General features: G+C 46.2%; 1 long non-coding RNA gene across 1 annotated transcript; it reads right to left on the reverse strand.

The window, feature by feature from the left end:
* Window positions 1-11,644: 11,644 nt before the first annotated feature.
* On the reverse strand, window positions 11,645-13,114 carry LOC140689407 (uncharacterized). The gene is made up of 3 exons (XR_012064322.1): window positions 12,934-13,114; window positions 12,420-12,527; window positions 11,645-11,907 (listed from the first exon to the last, which is right to left on the reverse strand). It is a non-coding gene; the product is annotated as an uncharacterized lncRNA (long non-coding RNA).
* Window positions 13,115-13,549: the final 435 nt, after the last annotated feature.

A 13,549-nucleotide genomic window follows, 5' to 3' on the forward strand; every position in this document is an offset into this window, starting at 1 on the left:
ACAATCCATCGATGGGAAGAAAATAAGAACCATGGTCACATCTGGACCGCAAGCTTAGATGTGGTATATGGGTGATATTTATCGACAATCTGGCGAGGATCTGGTCAAAGCTAGAGGCCAAGGCAGCAAACCGGTAGTGACACTAAGGAACATCGTGGTGCAGAGGCTGGATTGGGGGTCTGAAGGCTCCTCCCAGGAGGAGCCTCAGTGTTTGGGAGGTGGCTAATGTGCCTGCTTCATGTCACTAGCAAGTGATGCCACCTGCGGAAAATCAGCTATAATCCTGAGCCGGGTCAGCCCTGGGTGATGTGATAAAGGCTCCTACAAGAGGAGGCGCCAGACGGATAGTGAACCAACCAACAGGCTGATGAGTTTCTGGCCTGTGTTTATCGTGCTTTCGCAGCCAAGAATGAGGAGAGAGTTGAATGGTTCACCATGAAGATTTTAACAACTTAAGAGAGTTCCGTGTCTCACTGCATTTCAGTGTCACCCGGAGGAATTCAAGAGGTGTTTAGACCCAGAAGGGACTAACAGCCTCTTGGTTCCTCATCAACCTGACAAACCCACCAGCCCTCTATGGCCAGACCTTGGCAAGTGCCTTCCCTTGTTCTAACAAATCCCTTTCCACTCACGCCTGTGGTATGCTTTTATTTTTGTTTAATTAATGGGAATGAAGATACCTTAGAGCCTCTTCAGACCTTTCCTTAGGCCTTCTGCTCTTAGACCCCGGCAAGGGGGCCCGCTGCCCTGGGTCCTGCACTGCAGAGGGTCCCTCTGGCCCTGACACTTCCTCTGGCCACGCCCTCCATGGGGTGGAGTCAGCAGGGCCAAGGGGGCAGGGTCATTGGCTCCATCCCATGCTCTAGAAGCCCAGGACCCCAGATGCCCTGTCTCAGCAGCCCCTGACCCATTCCTAGTGCCTGCACCGGCTCTCCCGGAAGCTCAGATTCCCAGGACTCACAGAGAGGCCAAAGGGCAGCTGTATGTATGGAGGGTATGAGCAGATCCCGAATGTGAGTTTTGAGTGTCCCCCTGTGAACATCCAAGGCCACTTGTGGCAAGGGATGGACCCAGCATTGGGAAGAAAAGGATCAGGCTAGTGGTCAGAGACTGGGAATCAGCTCTCCCCACACGCTCACTTTCTTTGCCGGACTCCCCTGTGTCTTGGAATTCTAAATTTGAACCTGGTCTTCCCCCTTATAATGAACGTATATTTGTAAAGGCAGGACTTTAGAACCTACTGCACTTAACATGTTTACATGTACAGGATGTGAGCTCCCAGGTATGCTCTGGCCTGCACTTCCAAAGGTCCAGAGCAGTTATGTTGGCTCTACTGAGACTGTAATTGGTAAAGACCATCTCCAGAGAGGAGAGCTCCTGCTTCACGCTCCAAAGTCAGGACCTTCTGAGTGGATAAAACAATGGACACTGTGACCCTCAATTGTAAATTGATTTAGAATAACGCCAAAGTGTGTAAGACGTGTGTGTGTGCACGCGCGCACCTGGGGACGTGTGTTGTACATGACTGTGTTTGTGTGTGCTCACGTGCACCTGGGGATGTATGTGGTTCTGTATGTTATGTGTGTGTGTGCGCCTGAGGATGTGTGTGGTTGTGCGTATGTTATGGGTGTGTGGGTGGTACATGACTCCATGTGTGTGTGCCCGTGGGGATGTATGTGGACTAGAGCCAGTGTGTCTGCACGTGTGTTTGTGTGTACGTGCATGCATTACTTTTAATAGTAGAAGCTGTCCTTTAGAAATACGATGTAGTAAAAATTGTATGATGTCCTTTGCTGTATAAATCAAAATTAAAATTATCTTCAATCACCAGAAATTTAGTCCCCCTCAGATTCTGTTTTTTTTCCATATTGATTATGTCCTCATTTTACTGATGAGGAAACTGTAGCTTAGAGATGTTGACTGACTCAACCAAGGGCATGGAGCTCGCGCGCCCAGGGCCAGGACCCAGTCCAAGCCGCACTGCTCCAGAGGCCTGGAGCCCTGCTCATGATCATGCGTGGCCTCTTGGCGGGGGAACAGATTCTGATGGGCTGTGGCCAGCGTGCAGGCTGCCCGTGCCGGGGACTCGGGAAGCCGGGTGGAGAGTACCAGACAGCAGACAAGAGTGAAGGGCTGCTCAGAAGTCAGATAGTTTCCTAGGTCTTGGATGAGGAAGGAGGCTCACTGCTCATCCTTGATCCCTTTGCTGGTGGCCAAAAGGGACCAAGGCCCACGAGAGCACTTCTGGGAGCTGCCTGCCAACACCTGGAAAAGGACTGCTCAGGACTGGCTCTGCAGTAGGAGCAGAGGAAGGAAATGTCGCCTCCTGGTGGACATCCTTTGTGATGGCAGTAGGAGGCCTAGGAGCCTTGGTATCGAGGTGGCAAGGCAAGGTCCTAGTGGATGATCGTTTCCACGTGTCTTAAAAATCATTGCTTCATATATTTTATCCATTTTGTGGTTTATTTTAGGGTGGTAAATATGGTCAGTGTTACTCCATATTACCTAGATTAATTAATTTTTTTATTGTTAATTTTCTCTTCAGTGATTTGGAAGCTATATTGCCTCTTAAAGAAAATTCTCTCTAAATCTTTATAAATCACCTCTAAGTTCATAAATTTTTATGCAATTGGACCAGTATTCCTATAAGAGTCTCAAAAATGAAATAATCTATTAGATCCTGTTCCTCAATAATGATAAATTTAGCATATTTTACCTCTCTGTTGTTCTAAATTGTGTGTGTGTGTGTTTGTGTGCTCCAGTTACTACTTTTTAGACAGTTGCTTTAAGTTTGTTACATTAACAAAGAAAATATAGGTATATACATCTTGGATTTCATTGCTCACTACCACTATTTAATCCCATGTCTTTCCCACTTTTGACTTATTTACTTATTGGGATTTCCCAATCAACTGGACACATGATTGACTAATTGTTTTTGAGTGGTGGACTTGGAACACTTACATATCTATATGCAGATTTATGTTCTCCTCGTCAACAATTCTCAGAGTGTTGTTGATGGCCCAAGCCTTGTTTTAAATTAAGGCATTGTTTTTCATCACCAAAAAAAAAATTATTAATTTAAGGTGTTGTCTTTTTATGGCTGGCTAGTCTTTTATGGTGAATGGATATTAATAGAGATTTCCTTAACCTTCCTCCTTCTTTTTGCCATAACTCGAATTCATTGAGAAACATGTTTTTACCATTTCTCAGATGGGCTTCAACTTTGACTTCTGCTTTAAACCATCACCCCACTCTTTTTCTCCATGCTTATTCCTGAAAAAGTGAGCTCTCTATTGGTTTATAGGTGGTTCCCGTCAAAGATTTGTGACTCCCTGTCCAAAGTTCCAAAGGAAGAGAAAAGGAAAGATTCCTGTTTCTGGTGGTTACATTTTGTCAGGTTAGAGATCTAGTTATCCATGTGGCTGCAGTGGAATCTGCAATATCTTGGCTCAGAGTTTCGTTTTTCTGGCTTACTAGGGGAACCGCATTAGCTGGGGTCACGTCGCTGTGGCCGTTGTCAGGATCCTGGGACTGAGGCAGCCCCTTTGCCTCCTTGTTATTTTGATCTTGCAAACTGGGTCCCAGTTATGTGAACCCTGCACCTGGTGGCCAGGATCGCCCCACACGTGACGTGTACCCAGTTCCTTGGCGTCCCTCACTGCTGTCAGCTAGTTCCAGTAAGAGTACGTGATGGCTTCCACTACTGTCCTTCCTCCATCCTCTCCAGGCAGGCCCTCCTTTCCCACTAGTTGGCCCTAAACCTTCTCTCCTGCTCTACATACGCTGACGGAATTCCTCAGGGTTTCCAGCAGGTAGATGGGTCTCTTCTATGTTTGGACCCCTTCAGTGCTTGCAGTGAAAATATAAGATGTGGGAAGGAGGAGCTTGGGGATTCTCCATATCTAGGGCCTCCCTATCCAGCAGATTCAACTAACGGTGGATTGAAAATATTGTTGAAAAAACAGAAAGTTTCAAAAAGCAACACTTGAATTTGCCATACACTGGCAACTACTTACATAACATTCATGTTGTATTAGATACCATGAGTAATCTAGAGATAACTTAAAGTACACAGGAGGACACAGTGAAAGAGAAAGTGACAACAAATATATGTGTATACTCATGTATAACTGAAAACTTGTGCTGTATGCTGGAATTTGATACAACTTTGCAAAATGACTATAACTCAATAAAAAAAGTTTGTATATATATATAAAAGTAGATGGGGGGATGTACATGAGTCCCATGCAAGTCCTATGTCATTTTATACAAGAGGCGTCAGCATCCATGGATGTTGACTTCAGGGTGAGTCCTGGAACCAGTGCCCCATGGTTACCAAGGGATTACTGGAAGTCCAGGCTCCTTATCCCAGCCTGCCATGTCCCCACATGGTCTGACTCCTACCTGTACCACACTTCCCTTGTCACTCTCCTCCAGCCCTGGCAGACTGCCCTCTGATTCTTGAACAGGCCACACTCACTGCACTTCATGTCTGGCCCTTAGAAATACCCATTACTTTCTGAGCATGGCTCTGCTTTCACAAGATGGGCTGCATTGTCACTAGAGAAGTCAGTGTGGAGGTTCCTTTAAAAACTGAAAATGGACTTAACTCATGATCCAGCCTTCCCATTCCCGGGCATATGTCAGAAGAAAACTCTAATTCAAAAAGTCACATGCACCTCAATGCTCACAGCAGCAGTATTTATAATAGCCAGGACATGGCAACAACCCAAATGTCCATTGACAGGTGACTGGATAAAGAAGTAGTAGTATATTTATACAATGGAATACTACTCAGCCATGAAAAAACAAATAATGTCATTTGCAGCAACATGGATGGACGTAGAGATAGTCATTCTAAGTGAAGTAAACCAGAAAAAGAGAAAAATGCCATATGATATCACTTATATGTGGAATCAAAAAAAGAAACATATGAACTTAAATACAGAAGATAAACAGACCCACAGACATAGAGAAACAAACTTACGGTTCACAGGGAGAGAAGGGGATGGGAAGGGATAAATATGGGGATTCGAAAAGTGCCCCTCTTGGGGAGTGATGGAAATGTTAGCTATCTTGATCGTGGTTATGGTTTTCTGGGTGTAGACATTTATCAAATTCACCAAGTAGTACATGTGAAATATGTGTATTTTATTGTACAGGTACCATACCACAATAAACGTGCCCTTAAAAAAAAAACAGGAAAACACTGGCAGCATTTTGTCCTACGTTTTTATGTGTCTTAAGTGAGTGGGTCTTCAAGATTCTGGTCTGCCATATTTTCTGAACCAGAAGTGCCCTCCTTCCCTTTTCTTTGGTAAACTGTCAGTGGGTGGCATTTATTCCCATGGCTTCAACTGCTCTCTGTCCAATGATTAACTGTCAAATCTTTTCCAGCATGGACATCTCAGTTCAGTCCCAGAAATATATTTCTAATTGACAAGTAGACATTCACATTTGGTTAGCACATAAAAATCTCAAGCTCTGTATGTTTGGATTTACACTCGCCCAGAACTAGTTTTACTTTTTCAAACAATGGCATCACTGTCCCATCTCTTTTCTGTGCCAAACATCTGGGAGTTTTCCTTTACTTTTCCACTCCCTCACCCCCATCAGTACTACAATTCTATTCCTTAATGTCCCCCAACTAAGTCCCTGCTCCTCGCTCCCCACTGCATTAATTCCCACCCCTTTCTAGTCTCCCCAGTGCTGTACTTTAGAGTGAACAATCCAATTTGCTCACTTTTAATGACTAATCTGTGTCACTCTCCTCCTTAAAACCGCAAAGAATTCCACGCTGCGTGTGTGAGGAAGTCCACGCTCTCTGATTTAACGTCACACCTTCTCATCACCTCGTTGCTGCTTTTTTTCAGCCTCAGCTTCCGTTAGTTCCTCACAGCCTCTAGCCTCACTGACCTTCCTTCCCTAAGTGCAAAGTGCTCTTAGACATGACCAGGGGTCTGCACAAGACACGCAAGCTGCTGAGAATCCCGTCCCCACCACGCACTCTCCTGGTCTAGAGATTTGCTGGAATCCGTCAGATGTCAGTGCAGAAAGCATTTCCTCTCTGACACCTTCCCTACCTTCTAGAACACAGCCCCAGGCAGTGCAAGAGCCCCTCTGAACATATAGTATATATGATGCAAAGTGACTCTTACCAAATTGTTTTGAAAACCTATTTAAATTTTTCCCTTCCACGACACACTGTGATCTCCTTGAGGGATGGGGGCTGTGTGGTATTTGTCTAGACAGCTAATGTCTGACATAGACCCCGGGCCATCGGAAACAGTCTGCTGACTCATCAAGAAGACTTGTCGTCTTTGCGATGTACGAAAGACTACATGCTCTCTGATCTTACACCATCCGGCAAGGGTCAAAATAATTTCACATAGAACTACAGAGGCAAAATATGTGTATTCTTTTCCACTTTGTGAGCCCGAGATCATAGGCATCCTGGAACGGAGGTGTCACTCAAAGCTGTCTGTCCCCTAGGCTGTTACGCCCAGCTTCAACATATTTTTTGAAGTTGTAGGGATACGTGTACATCACCCCGTCTTAGAGCAAATGGTGCTTCAGCCTGACCAAGTTTAATGTCCATATAAAAATCAGAAATCTTCCAAACTGAAGCCTGAAGAAACATTTCCCTTTTCTCCTTCCAGTCTGTGTGTCATCTGCACCCCACATCCCCACTGCTCATCTGCGTCAGGCCACGTTCTATCTAGAAACATTTCCGGTGGGACACTTGGACAAGAACTAATTACAGCAGTAATGAAACTGGTCCCATGAACGTAGGCTCTGCACAACAAGGATGTTTGACGGGAGGCCTCAGCCGCGGCCTGCAGGGTCTGTTCACGTTTTCTGCCTGGCTTCCCTGCAGATGTTGTGCAGAAAATGAAGCCTGCAGTTAAAGTCATAGAAGGCCTAAGAAATCCAGAAAAATGGAGTGAGATTCATCTCCTTGGGAATATTTTTGAAAACCATCCACTAATAAGAAGAAATTTAAGAGGTTCGTTTCAGAGCAGATGATGTCCAACTGCAGGTGGGTCAGTTTTGTCATTGTTGCTCGCTAGTTGGCTTTCTGCTGCTTCTAACACGCCGCTTTTAAGAGAAGTGGCCTGAGTCGGCCCTCAGAGCAGAAAGGTGAGCTGGGCCTGGAGACAGCCAAGCTCCTCTGCTGTGTAGTGACCCGCTGAGAAGGAAGGGTTGGCCCAGGGCTTCCTCTGACTCTCTCCCTCAGTTATAAACTCTATGAAGGGAAAATGGAACAAAAATCTTAATTCAATATGGTATTGTCAAAGTATAAAAATAATTGTCTTTGGAGGGGATGGTATAGTTCAAGGGGTAGAGTACATGCTGGATTCAATTTGCGGAACCTCAATGTAAAAAAATAATAAGAAAAAATCTTTAAAAAAAGAAAAATAATGAAGAAGAAAAGAGATCTCAAACAACCCCAGTTTAAAAAGAAAAAAAATTCCTTTAAAATTAGTAGTCAGCTAGGTCTTTTGCTAGATTAGGAGTTTGGGATTAACAGGTACACACTACTATGTATAAAATAAATAACCAACTCTCAGGTCCTTAATAAATTATTTCAACCTGAATCCTTTTTCTTTTTTCCCCTAAGCAACCCATGGAAGCCTCTGAAATTCTCATCTTATAAAAGAATTCATTTAAAGGTGGTTTGAAAGTTACTGGTTACAACAGTTATTTGTGGTTCCATGAATATAGGTCTAGTAAGAAAGACAGACAGTAAACCAGTAAGCAAATAAATATATGATGTACTACCAGGTACTAATAATTGCCACAAAGAAACATAAAGCATTTTAGGAGGGAAAATGTTTGAATAGGAAATATGTGCATGCTATTCTAAATAATCTGGTCAGATAAGTCCTCTCTGAGGGTAAATAATTTGAACAAAGTCCTGAATAAAGCAAAAGAATAAGCCACGTATGTAACAGACAAGAAAGGCCTCCCAGGCCGGAAGAAGTGTAAGTACTAGACTTGGAGTTAGAAACGCAGCTGTCCTGGTGGGGACCATCGGGGCGGTGAAGATGGGCTGGAGCAGAACGGTGAGAGCTGAGGCTGCAGAGATCGGTGAGGGCCCGGATCACAAAGGGCCTTGGTAGGGACTCTGGATATCCTTCTGAATACAATGGAAAATCACAAAAGTATTTTGCAATGCGGAACAACTTGATCTGATTGATACTTTAATAAGACCGTTGTGGGTAACGTATGGGGAATAAGCAATGGAAGCAGGGCAAGGTAAGCTGATGGGAAGCCAGTGGGAAGAGTACTGCTGACCTGGAGAGAGACACCGAGGTTGGACTGGGATGATGGCGGGAGACGGGCAGAAAGGGGGACACGAATTAACAGTAACGGTCACAGGCCTTAATGCTCGAGTTGGACACAGACACAGAGTGGTACAGGGTGATGGGTATGTGATATTTGGGGATGAGCCACAGTTTTTGTGCAGAGACCTGACAGGAGAATAAAGTGGGGATGTTGACGTCGGTAAGAAAGGTTGGTGGGTTTTGAATTCCCCCTAGAGTCGCGTCTGTTTCTCTGTACATGACGTCAGCCGAGCAGGGATGGGTGTTCCTACTTCTGCAGAGAATTGCGTGTCCTCCTCATCGACTAATTCGAGAGGCCGACCTGCCCATCCAATTGCAACATCTTGAATCTGCTTCTTTCTATCCAGGAGGAGATTTCCAACTAAGATGCTAATCAAAAATTCCCGTGTCCAGAGTTAGAGATGTGTGCCTTTGGGAGGATCTCAGAGATGCCTCCACAGAGGCTCGGTGTGCTCTCTCTCCCTCAGAGAACACAGTTCCCTTCAGCCCACTGGGTCTCAGCAGAGAAGATTTCACACATAGCCCCTCTCAGGCCCTGGGGACCAACCTCCCGCTTGGCCGAGCTCTGAAAATGAGCACGAGTTCCGGACAAAGGGCCTTCTCCAGGGGGCCATCTGGCAGATTACATGAGGACAGTGTACAAAAGGGTGGGAGGGTTGATGGTATAAATGCATTTTAATTTTTGCTCTGAAACTGATTCTGTCCTTCTGTTTTGTTAAGCAAGTGTTCTTAGGCCAGACATGATTCTCCTTTTTTCTTTATATTTGATCATCCAAGAGGTTTAGATAGGGGATTTGTTTTAGGGTAAGAATCTTTAAAAAAAAAAACCTTGCAAATAGCGTCTTGTTAGGCATTTTGACAAGTGAATTCTCCAGGCAGTATTGAACCCCCTTGTTCCTCCAGGGGGTCTCCAAAGGTATACATGTTCCAAATCTGACCCAAAACCAATGAGACTTTTCTTTTTTTTAAGAACTTCACCATGGGCAAAAGATGTCACTAAAGAAGGTGAGAAAAGAGCAGGTCCCCATAATCCAGAGTCCCTCCCAAAGAGCCCACAGAAGTAAAGAGGAGATGAACGAGAGAAACGTTTTATTTATACACACGCAGGAGCCAACCAGAAAAGTACCTACCATGTTAAATGGTGAAAGTTAAAGGCTTTTTTATCAACCTAACTTAATAGGGAAAAGGGAAAGGAGAGAATTGGCTTCCATGACAGGTTTTCTTCTGCATCTTTTGAATCTCAGTTATCTTCAGCTTAAAGAGGTTTTGTATTAACCGTGGGTTCCATCTGACTTTCCATTCCTCGAACTTTGTTCTTCTTTTTCAAGATTCACTCATGTATTCTGACCCCCTGGATTTTCCACGTGAATTTTAGATTGATTGTCAATTCCTGCAAAATACCACCTGGGATTTGGGTAGGCATTCTTTGAATCCTTAGATCTATTCATGGACCTTTGTCATCTTAGTAGAATGAAGCCTTCTGCTCCATGAATATGGGATTATTCTCTTTGAATTTAGGTCTTAATTTCTCTCAACAGACTCTCTCATCTATTGTAGTCTTCAGTGTCCAAGTCGGGTACTTCTTGCTCACCTGTATTGGATGCTGATTCAGAAGAGACACGACCTCCTGGAGAACCTCTGCTTCCACTGAGCTGACATGGAACTGAGTCCTGAGAAGGCTTTAAATTCTTTTAAAAATAGGATTAATGTACTTTAATTACTCCATAGATGAGTAATGAATGGGTCACATTAGCATAGGATTTTAATCCTTTTAGAATTAGTAGAGTAATAGAGACACAGTACAAAAAATTGAAATATTGCCTAAAAAAGAAGTGATTTGTAATTCCCACCCACAGCGGTGTCTGTCATGAATGATTTGGTGCTTATGTCTCAGTCTCTGTGTCTCTCAGTATGTCTCTCTCCATCTCTGTCTCTCACACACTCACAATCAGATCAATTTCCATCTATATTGATTTCACACACATGTGGTCGTGCAGATGGGACCCTGGATGCAGAGAGTGGGTCTGCATACTTCCACCCTGAGGCCTCCCTTGACATTGGGTTGAGACCAGGCACCCACTTTTCCAACTGAACAGCATTCATTCATCCACATGAACCAGAACGAATGGACCCCATCCCCTCTCCATCAATATTATTGTTGCTTTAATTCCGACTGTTTCAACCAGTGCTGTGATGAACACCCTTGAAAAGGCATCTTTGAATAGGTGTGTAAGGATTTTAGTGGGATGAACTGTAAGTATCAGATCTTCTGAGGAAGAGATGCATCTGTCGCCCTTTGATGCGTCCTGCACCCTGTTCTCCTGAAGAGGAGCGTCCCTTCACTCTTCCCTCCAGGGGATCTGCTGGAGCCTCTGCCTGCTTACATTGTCACCAGGGCTGGTTGTCACCTGACTAAAGAACCGCCAGTGTGATGGTGACCAATGCTGTCTCTGCAGTGTTTCCGTCTGCCTCTGTTCTCACCTGAGAGGTCAAGCATCTCTAACACACACTGGCCACCTGCATTGCCTCTCATTGGAACTGCCCATGCCTGTTCTGTTTCTGTTTAGAACACTGAGTTTCAAAAGGATTTTGGACTACAGGAATGGGAAAAATTTCTCCAACCTTGGGTTATGAGGAATGCATTTTCCAGGTTGTGGTTTGCCTTTCAAGCAATTTTTCTGGGCTTTTACTAATTTTTTTGATTCGTTTGGTTTTGTTTTTGCCACAGGAAGAGCTAAGCATCTCCCTTGTGTCTTCTGGCTGTGGTGTCACAGGGGGAACAGCAGTGTCTACCCTGAGATTATGCACAGAGTTACCAAAAGGGCTTCATTTTGTGCATCACATCTTTAATCCCCCTGCATATCCCCTGAAAATAATAAAAATGCTGTTTCAAGTGAAAACAAACAAAAATCCTCAGCCCCAGGTGAAAACATGTGGGCAGGAAGGAAAAAATCCTTTTTTAAAATTTCATTGGCAGGGAACAACCAGTAGAGGTAAAGACACGCAAAGAGAAAGAGGACTTGGGGTTGTCAGGGGCTGGGTGAGGAGGGAGGGGAGTGCATGCTCTGGATCCAAGGTTTCACTTTGAGGAAAGAAATAGTGTGAAACTAGATGGTAGTGATGGTCGCACAACATTGTGAATGCCCCTAATGCTCCTGAATTGCACAATTTAAAAGGGGAAAAGTCTACATTTTATTACATGAAACTCTAAAAAGAAAAATAAAGGATGTCATAAATGATGTGAAACAAGCAAAGGAAACTAAAGAAAATGAAACAAAAACATCTCCAGCGGAAGGGACGTCAAGTTTGTGGGGGGACTGACGGTGGAATTTTGGAGAACATTTTGGAGAAGAAGGTGTGGGTGGGTGCAGAGGGGGCTCTACCCCAGGTGGTGGTGATGCCTGAACTGTTTCTCCGTTGCCCAGCAGTCCAGCTGCAGACGCAGGTTCAGGAGGAGCTGCAGGAGCGGCAGGAGGGAGCTCGAGGTCTCCTGCTGGATCCAGTTCGTCCCATTTTTGGTCTCTGACATCTTCCCCTGCCCCTGCCTCCTCTGTAACTATTGGAAGTGGAGAGAGTTTTAAGTCTTGTGGAAGATCTCATGCTGTGAGAGAGGAAAAATTTACGCACCTGTCTCCCTTTCCATGTGCCTCTACAAGGACAGAAATCTTCCCAGAGCTTTCCAGACAGCTCCCACCCAGAAAGTGCCCACAGGATGTATTCTGTGACTGAATATTTCCAGACAGGTGTTCTGAGGCCATTCTTTTTTCTGGTCCCAACAGTAGCCTCTAGGGACAACTCCCTGTGTGGCCCAGCCTTCGCCCCACCCTCACCTACACACATACACCAGCCCTGCTTTTCTGACCTTTGGTCTCTGCTTCGGGGGCTCCTGGTCCTCCACCTGACTTGCAGCGAGGTGGGCACGGTGCTCCAGGTCAGACCAGGGTGTGCTGAGCTACCCGTCAGCCCCGGGTAGGTCCCTGGGAGAGCCCTGGGTGATGTCTGGGTCGGAGGCCTGCCCCACTGATTTGTGGGCCATGGTGGTGGGGACCCCTCCATATCCAGACCCACCAGGAGTCTGCGCTGGCCCTCAGAAGAGTGACACACCAGTCCTTCACTTGGGGAGGGGGCGTTGGTGTTCTTATTCATCAGCTTCTTTTCAACATGTGGTATCTGGCTCTGCAATGATAGTGACCAGCAGCTGACCCAGCATGGAAGTCTCAGAGTCCTTCCCGGCCAGGAACACTCCTGATTCTGTAGACTCTACCCTCTGCTGCTAGATCAGACCGGAACCTTGTTCAGCTCAGACATCCGGGAGGGAAAATGCATACCCAGAGAGCATGGGCTCCACCTCGGGCGGCAGGACCCTTCCCCGGCTCTCCACATCCCAGCCAGCCAGCTTTGTCCTGGGCTGTCTACGTGACCGGGCCCCCAGGCCTCTGTCCTGCTCTTTCTTGAGGCAGATACCCATCCCCAACATGACTGCTCCACCTCCACCAGGCAGGATGGGGCCGTGTGGCTACCTGGATGGGATCTGAGTGGTGGCCCAGCCTGGGGGGGCCTGCCCTGGGCCTCCCTGTGTTACCTTTGGGTCTCTCTGGCCAAAAGGCCAGAGGCGCCTTGGGTGAGACCTGACCCAGTGCCGGCAGCGTTGGTAGAGACCCTCGCTGCGGGCTTTCCGGGGCCTGTGGCCTCAGGATAATGGGATGCAGCAGACCATGCCTCTGTCTCCAACCAGGTGAGCTGAGTAGGGACTTCTCTACAGAGCGGGTGCCTGGTGACTTCGGTTCCAAGTTCTGTTGGGCTCTATTGCCAGGGAAGTGAGGTCACTTCCTGGGGTCCACTTCTCCAAGCTTCCTCCTGACACAAAGCTCCTCAAGGGCCTTTCTGGGCTTCCAATCTCTCATTTCTCACTCCATGCCATGTCCACACACAGTGACACCAACTCAGCCCCCCCCCCATAGCCCTGGGGAGTCCTGGATGCAACCAGTGCCGCAGCTCTGAAGACACAGCTGGGTTCAGACCTGGCTCCCCCTACTCAGCAGTGTTATCATCCTGGACAAGCCACGTGCCTCTCAGGGTCTCCCCAATCCCCCATCAGCACAGTGGGGATCATTCTGGCCCCTGCTTCCTAGAGAAGCCATCCTGTCTCTAGACCTAGAAACACCTATTGCATCTGTCACCCCCACGGGCTGGCATCA

The sequence above is a fragment of the Vicugna pacos genome, chromosome 26 (assembly GCF_048564905.1).
Source record: "Vicugna pacos chromosome 26, VicPac4, whole genome shotgun sequence".
NCBI classification, from domain to species: Eukaryota; Metazoa; Chordata; class Mammalia; order Artiodactyla; family Camelidae; genus Vicugna; species Vicugna pacos.